The 7500-nt window shown below is 38.2% G+C and overlaps 1 protein-coding gene and 1 long non-coding RNA gene across 2 annotated transcripts in view; one reads left to right on the top strand and one right to left on the bottom strand.

Annotated features, from left to right (window-relative positions):
• Positions 1–947, top strand: part of LOC137973823 (uncharacterized) — a 10149-nt gene extending 9202 nt beyond the window's left edge. Inside the window, exon 2 of the long non-coding RNA XR_011117323.1 lies at positions 1–947. This exon is cut by the window's left edge and continues 949 nt beyond it. This is a non-coding gene — a long non-coding RNA (uncharacterized lncRNA).
• Positions 1–7500, bottom strand: part of LOC137973815 (EGF-like repeat and discoidin I-like domain-containing protein 3) — a 102526-nt gene that overhangs the window by 47891 nt on the left and 47135 nt on the right. The window lies entirely within an intron of this gene.

Below are 7500 nucleotides of genomic sequence, written 5' to 3' on the forward strand. Positions count from 1 at the left end.
CCTCTGGGAATTGAACTCTGTTTTCATTCAAATACCTTCTTTTGTTTCAGTAATCCAATATGGCTGCTGGTAGCCTGCAGTGCAAGCGGTTTTGGTGGTTTCCATCTTTTGATCTTTCGAGTGTTTTGCCGCCATTTTGGATTCGCTGCAGACTGGGAGAATTGGGGCGAGCTTGGTAAACTTTTTACCTCTCCCCAACTCTCCACTGTTTTTCTATTTGAAGATGGCGGCCTGAACATCCGACGGAAATAATTATATATCCACTCGCCCCGCCAAAATCCGCCTGCACTGCACGCTAGGCTGCTGGTCACGTGAGTGAAAATGCTCTTTATAAAATTATATACATCTTTTAAAAAATGAAAAAAAAAAACAAACAAAAAAAAAATGGTAATAAGTACTACAAAAAACAAGGTGAAAAGGGGCCAAAACAATCAAATCAGTTCAATTCTTTGCTTATTTTTACATTGCACACTGTAAGCACTGTGTATATGGGTTTTCATTACAAGTTAATGACCTCGATGGGTCTAACTTTTAATGCATGCTTCCTTGAAACAAAGTAGGGGATTTTAGGTAAATTTTTATGCCCAAAAATGGAAGTACATGTAAGCTCAATTGAGCAGTGGTTCAAAAAAATAATTGGTATCCTCTCCCTGCTTTGTGATGAAGAGACAGGTCAGCTACATTAATTCCAAATAAGGAAATTTAAAACCTTAAAAAGTCACCAGCTTGAAACCAGAATTAAACGCATCAAGGTTATCACCTTCTTGTCTCCATGATAACCAATAATGTGTTACTTTGGAAAAGTTATTATAACTGCACTCTGAATGTCTAAGCCGAGACATTTGTGATCTTGAAGTATGATTGTGCAAACCCTTCACTTTCAAGGATTGAGCACTCAAGTATTCTGGGATTACAAAGAATAAACCTGTAAATTCTACTGTGTAAAAGCATTCATCTTCACATTAATGAACCTGTCCAAAGATCAAGTTAAGACTATTCACTATCAAAACCACAGGACTGAATGTACATGTCTGTGGCTTTAACTTTATACAGTGGATAACCTTTCCTAAACAGGCACTACCACTATGACTGTAGTTTGAAGTAGCTTATGTGACAGACTGAGGAGATTATTAAACAATAATTATAATGACAAAGTCATCTCCCATACAGATCACACTTGAATATGGCTTCAATATCATGATTATACAAGTGTGTGAAAAATATTCTTATTCACTACTGTACTTGCACAATCCCATATGTAATGCAATATGTTTTGAGGGGTCACAGTTCTTTACATTAAAAACAATATTAGTTTTTTACTCGTGGGACTGTATCATGTGTCAGTGTTTAAAAGCAAACAAGACGCCTACATGGGCGTATCCGTGGAATGCGTTAACAGTTAACACAAATTGTCCAGTTACAGTCAACTTCAAGTACAGGTAAACTTCGGAAAATGGCGACAGATTACCAGAAAGATAAATCTGTAACATAAAAACTTGTTATTAATGTTACTAAATTTGCAAATGCAAACAACGAAGCCCTATTAGCAGGTTATCAGGATACGGGATTTTTTATTTATTTATTTTTTGGAAGGAGACTTTATTCAAATCTTGCAGTTTTACCTTCTTCCTTAACTCCATTCATCCAAAAATTACAAGATCAGCCGTAAATCATCCGAAAAACTTATTACAAATCACAGTTCAACAACTTATCATCCTGGGCCAGTTGTTCAAAAGCCAAGTTTTAAAACGAGTTTTATTCTCTACTCCCAAATGCTGTTCAAGGGTGATATTCGGTGAAACTTTACATTAGAAGAAGTCAATCTTGAAAGACAAAAATAAGCAAAGGAAACTGTCACCAAAAAGTTGAAAACATAAAACAAATGTTTACGTTAATCTTGGATTAAGGTAATCGACTTTCGAACATCCAGGCCCTGCATTCCAAGTCCGGTTCCATCATCCTGGTTTAGTTCCTTGCAAACTGTTTAAATCTGCCGTGGCGAAGACAAGAAGACAACATCTGTACTCTATTTCTCTCAATGCTCAAAAATCTAAAAATTCCGTAATTGCGTGTTCCACAGTCCAGTCCAAAGTTCTAATTTTACAATTCCATAATCTTGATTTCAGTATTAGAGTAACTTGGTACCACTGAAACGTTCCACAATAACTTGAAATCTCGTTAGAGAAAAAAAGCTTACATCCAGTAGTCCAGTCCGGGTTTAGATCGCCAAAACTCTCTCTATCATCGATTCAAAACTCAACAAAAGCTACAAGTGGTAAATAGTTCTCAGAAACTACAAAAGTTCGACATGATTCTATACTTGAGCTGGCTTCAAGGCTGACATGTTGATCATTTACAACTTCTTTTTCACGACAAGCTTAAGCGTGCACTCTGAGCTGCTGACAGCTTTCCAAGACCAATGTTTCTAAAGTTTTAGCCCTTTCCAGCGCGGTTAGTATCTGGATGGGGGAAGTCAAAATATGCGACTTAGTGTCAGGAACATACGACTAAAAATTCTATTTTAACGCTCAAAAATGGTAACTAAGCAAAGTACAGATTTTGCTAGCCTGCTTTATTCAAAACAAATATTGACGCAAAAGTATATTTATAAATATTAATATGTAGTTTTTAAGGAGAGCAGAAGGAACTTCTAGGAAGTGTCGATCGAGAGTAAAACAATTTGCCATCAGCGAAAAACATTTCGGGAGACAGTTTTTGTTACGTTCAATCAGAGTTCAATATTTCTATCGTACGTTTGGTCTTACAAGTAAAATCGAAAGTGACATCGATTTTAGCGCCCGCCTGTGATCAAGTTATCTCGCGTGTTTAATACTGACAACTCACGAAACAAATGATGCACCTGTGACAAAATTACGGCAAGACACCGGGTTTTTGTTAGTTTCCTTTTTTTTCCTTTGAAGTGTTATAAACTTCGACAATTTAACACAAAGATCACAATCGTTGATGCTAGTCCACGTGTCAGCTAAAGTTAAGCTCCTCCGAATGAGGTCAGTACTTGGATGGGGGACCGCTGCAAGTCCCCGTGACGGCGATAGATAATTCGGTTTCATTTCTTATCTTGTTTGGCCGTTGAAATCTATTTTCTTATTTTCTTTCTACGTCAAAGCGGCGAACAAACTATTCGTTCTTTGCAAAATACTTCTAATGAAGTATTCGTTCTATGCAAAATAGTGTTCACAGTAGAACACACAATTAAGAGGCAAGATCTAGAAATAACGTAGAACATTATCCTTACCTTTAAAGCTTGCCATTCTCAAAGAAAAAGCATCTGTCCACTTTATCGAATAGTTTAATACTGAATCAATCATGGCGGGCGGAAAGATTCTACACTAAATCTTTGCTTTCATCATGAGTAACGGAATGTGTAACGGTGGCCGAGTGGTCTAACGCGCTCGCAGATAATTGTAAAGGTTGGGAAAGACTATGAGTTCTCCTTGGGGTAGGGAAGTTTAGAGCTCCTGGAGGGAATAATTGTAAATTCGCCCGATCGGAGATTAATTCAATATCCGTGGGGTATGCACATTTGTGACTACCAACAAAAAAAATAAGAACGACACCAGCCCGGTTTTAAGACGTGGTATGCCTTTGGCATTCCACGTAATAACCCACCCAAAACGTATTACATTATGGGATTGTGCAAGTAGTGAATTACTGGTTGTTTACCATTTACCAAAAAAATCTGGAAATTTCGGTCGGAATGTAAATGGTAAGCCTATTTTGGTCTTCCCAAAGGAAAATTTTCTGGATAAAACGGGATTTCTTGAAAGGTAGAGACCTTTCAAGAAATCCCATTACTGAGTTTCATTGACATGACACAAGTAAAGAAAAGAAAACTTGGGCAGTAGAGTGGTGGTGAAACACGAAAGCTCACCTGCTTTTTTTAGCCAAACATTTCTCCCTATTATGCTGAATATCTTAAAGACCCTTTGGAAGTCTTACTATTGAAAGTACTGCTTGTAAAACACTATTTTCAAAGCAAGTATTGTTTAAATTTTGAATGCCATTTGGTGTGAAACGGTACACATACTGGATGCAATAATTGTACATGTTGTGAGTTAACTAAAACGGAAACCGACTACACAGAAACTCGCTAACACAGTGACCGGCTAACAGTACTGATCAGCTCAGGAAGACCAAAGCCCGAAATTCCAGCCAAAAATTAAGGCAAAACACATGTCACAAAGTATAATTTCACTTCAAAGGTCCCAAACTATCTCTCGTGTTGCGAACATATTTTGTTGATTTTGGGACCACTTTCCCGTCGCCACGTTCTTTACGTTTGTAGCCATAAAACAATGTCTATTGCTCTTCAAATACTTGCTTTATGCCACGTTTCACACTTTGAAGCACAATTCTCCAGGTAGCCTGCGAGCAGGCTCTCTCTCTTCGGTGGGAGAGAAGGAGAGCCTGCACGCATCCCTTTGAATTTTGAATGCCGCCTCCTGATGTCACGCTGAGAGAGCTGTCAAAAATTAGCCAATCAGCGCGCACCAGAAGTAAACATTGAAAAAAACACAGAAAACAGAAACCCACGCGTTGTGTATTTCAATTTGCCCGAGGCAGAAACTAATTGCTGATGCCGTAAAGCGTAGCTGAATATTCAGTACGGTAATTCGTCGAAGTCCCTTCCGCGGAAAAAGTGTTTCGTTCGTCAGGGAAAAATTTAGCACACAAACTTCAAACGACGGGAATCGTAATAGAGACATTCGTTTTCCCTGACCGCATCTCCACTGTGTGAGACTCGTCGACCACAACTGCTGCCAAATTTCGGTAAAGCAAAGCGGAATTATCTTTTTAAATTTATTTTAATGAAATACAGACATTACAACTGCTACATCACACTTTAATACTAGACATATATTCTAATACCTACACCATTTTATTTCAATTGTGGTTATAGATATGTATTTTACTAATTAAATAATTTGGAAATTGGAATATTTTGTTTTCAAGTGTATCGGAGTATTGCGCAGTTACGAGGAGATCGAGCAATCATTTGTGGAGTCGCCTTTTCGGCTTAGCCAAATACTTGCTAAAATCGTGTAGAGTTCCTCTATCGTTAAATCAGCAACAGAGGCAGCCACGGTGACATGAAGTCGCCTTCGTATTTTGGCCGCTACGAAAAACAGTTGGGAAATAAGACTTTTCTCGAATTCTGTGGATAACAGAGATAGAACTTCCTTCCTTCCAGTAGAGAGGCCATTGCATCGCGTTGCCCGACCTTTAATTATGTAAAGTTATGGTAAATTGTAACATTCTAAAATTTTCTCAGACGCAAGCGAAGAGGCTTTCTTGTTGTCGGAGCTTGTCAATGGTGACGTCACGAGGTAATTTAATTTCAGCCAATCAGTATTTTGCGTCCAAAATTTGGACGCGACATTCAAAATACAAAGCCATACGGGCAGACCCTCATTCTACCCCCAACCCCAGTCCCTCGGAGGGCCTGCTCGCCTGCTCTAAATCAGTAGAGAGATTATTCTGTTCCTCGAAGAATGCATAAACAGGCGCGGCCCGTCGCCATTTTTGTCAGTTAACATTACTAGGGCCCAGGTCACGTCCGTGACGAAAGGAGACAGTTACTAAGCTCCGTCCAAAAAGTGGCCCCCAAAAATGTTTTCGCTGATGACACCACGCGTACAGGGACCTACTCACATTTGCTCGAAGCAAAAGTGCCTAACCAATCCCACTCGAAATGTACTTACGGGACTGTTTACAAAGTCAAAACATCCAAGCTGGAAAATACAAAAGATTTTGATAGTTCCAGAGCATTTATTGCAAAACCTTGAGAAAGAAAATCGCTTAACATCAGCTTCGCAACTCACGACCTTTACGCGCTTTTTACATATATCGTTTCAAAACAACCTTTTTTTGGATTAAGGTTATTACTGCTACAATGCGGCGTTTGGTTTTTAGGAGAATTATTTCTCACAAATACAACAAACAAATTCTTATCTGCTGCCTTTCCCTTTGAATCTCGAGTACTATACACCTTATTCCAAAATGGCCGCCATTTAAATATTCTTTTGTTTTTATTCAAATTGCCTTGTATGCGCATAAATCAGCGGCCATTTTGGAATAACGTGTATGCCATTATTACATACCTACCAACTCTACTCTCTCTCTGCTTTCGCGGGAGTCTCCTAGTTGGTCATCAAATCTCCCAGTCTCCTACCCTGCGAGCAGAGTCTCTTTCGATCTTTATTGATAAGTCGGGAAGAGGAAAGAAGAATCTGCTCACGGCCTGCACGTTTCATATCGAGCATGCGTTAACAGTGAATATTGTATTCGATGTCAGTCACGCGTGACCAGTGGCCACAAAACGAAAACAAACGGTCGGGATATTTTCGAAACAAATAAGACAAACGTTCGAAATTCGACAGTATATTTTTGTGAATAAAGCGTTTCAAAGGTATGTTGTTTGCTCACTACGTCAATGTTGTGAACCGTTTTCAAATACGATATGAAACAAACTAAATACTCCCGTTTCACAATAAAATGGTCTCAAACGATTCTCAAAATCCAAATTAAGAAAACCTTGAACTACGTTCAAAATCATAATACTCCCGTCTCATTTGAAAACAATATAGAATTATATAGAATGGTCCTTAGTGATTCGGATTTCTGGTTTAAAACCATTGTTGCTAACTTTTTTTCAAGCGTTTTCAAATAAAAGTTTGTTAGCGTATGCTATAATTGATAAAAGAATCGTGCGTTAAGGAAATAAAATCGTAAACTCGTGTAAAGAAAGGCCACGATTATCGCATTGGATTTAAAACAATAGCGCTGCTATTAAATTATAGTTGAAGCGCGACCAGGCTCAATATTTTGCTCGAAAAGTGTATACATTTTTGCAAAAGGGGTCATTTCATTACATGTCCGCTTCTTTAAATTTCCTCCTTATTAGAACTCTTTCGTATGGTCTAGGCGAACGTGACTTACCCCTTATTGGTTCGTATAAATTATGAAATTTGACAAGTTCAAAGGGTGCGTTTTTTTTTGCGAAAATCCAAAAACGGATTTGTGATCTCCGATCAATGGATTCTTCAGCGTCAAAAAAACGCAAAATTCGAAAAAGGATTATTTTCCATGACAACACAAACCAACAAACCCAGAGTTGCGTGCAATTTGAAAAAAAAATCGTGTTTAACTGGTTTGTTTTGGAGAAATTCTTCAAAATGCCACCAGAAAAAAAAAATATATTTTAGCGATTGATAAAAGGAGTGGAGAAAAGCATGCGTTCTAAGGTACAAATCGATTACAGAGGGTATTTTTTAGATGTGGGAAAGGTGCTAACAATATCATTGCTGTCAAAAACACTTCTAGTGTAATTTCTGGTGTAAATTTGCAGGAAACCTAAATATTTTCGATCCATTCGTGTCTTTGATCGCACGGTAAAATGGCGCGAGAAAAACATTTGGGCTAAATTGTCAAGTATGGTAGCTGTTGTGTATCATATTTTATGGAAAACCGCTTGTCAAA

The sequence above is a fragment of the Montipora foliosa genome, chromosome 10, assembly GCF_036669935.1.
Source record: "Montipora foliosa isolate CH-2021 chromosome 10, ASM3666993v2, whole genome shotgun sequence".
NCBI classification, from domain to species: domain Eukaryota; kingdom Metazoa; phylum Cnidaria; class Anthozoa; order Scleractinia; family Acroporidae; genus Montipora; species Montipora foliosa.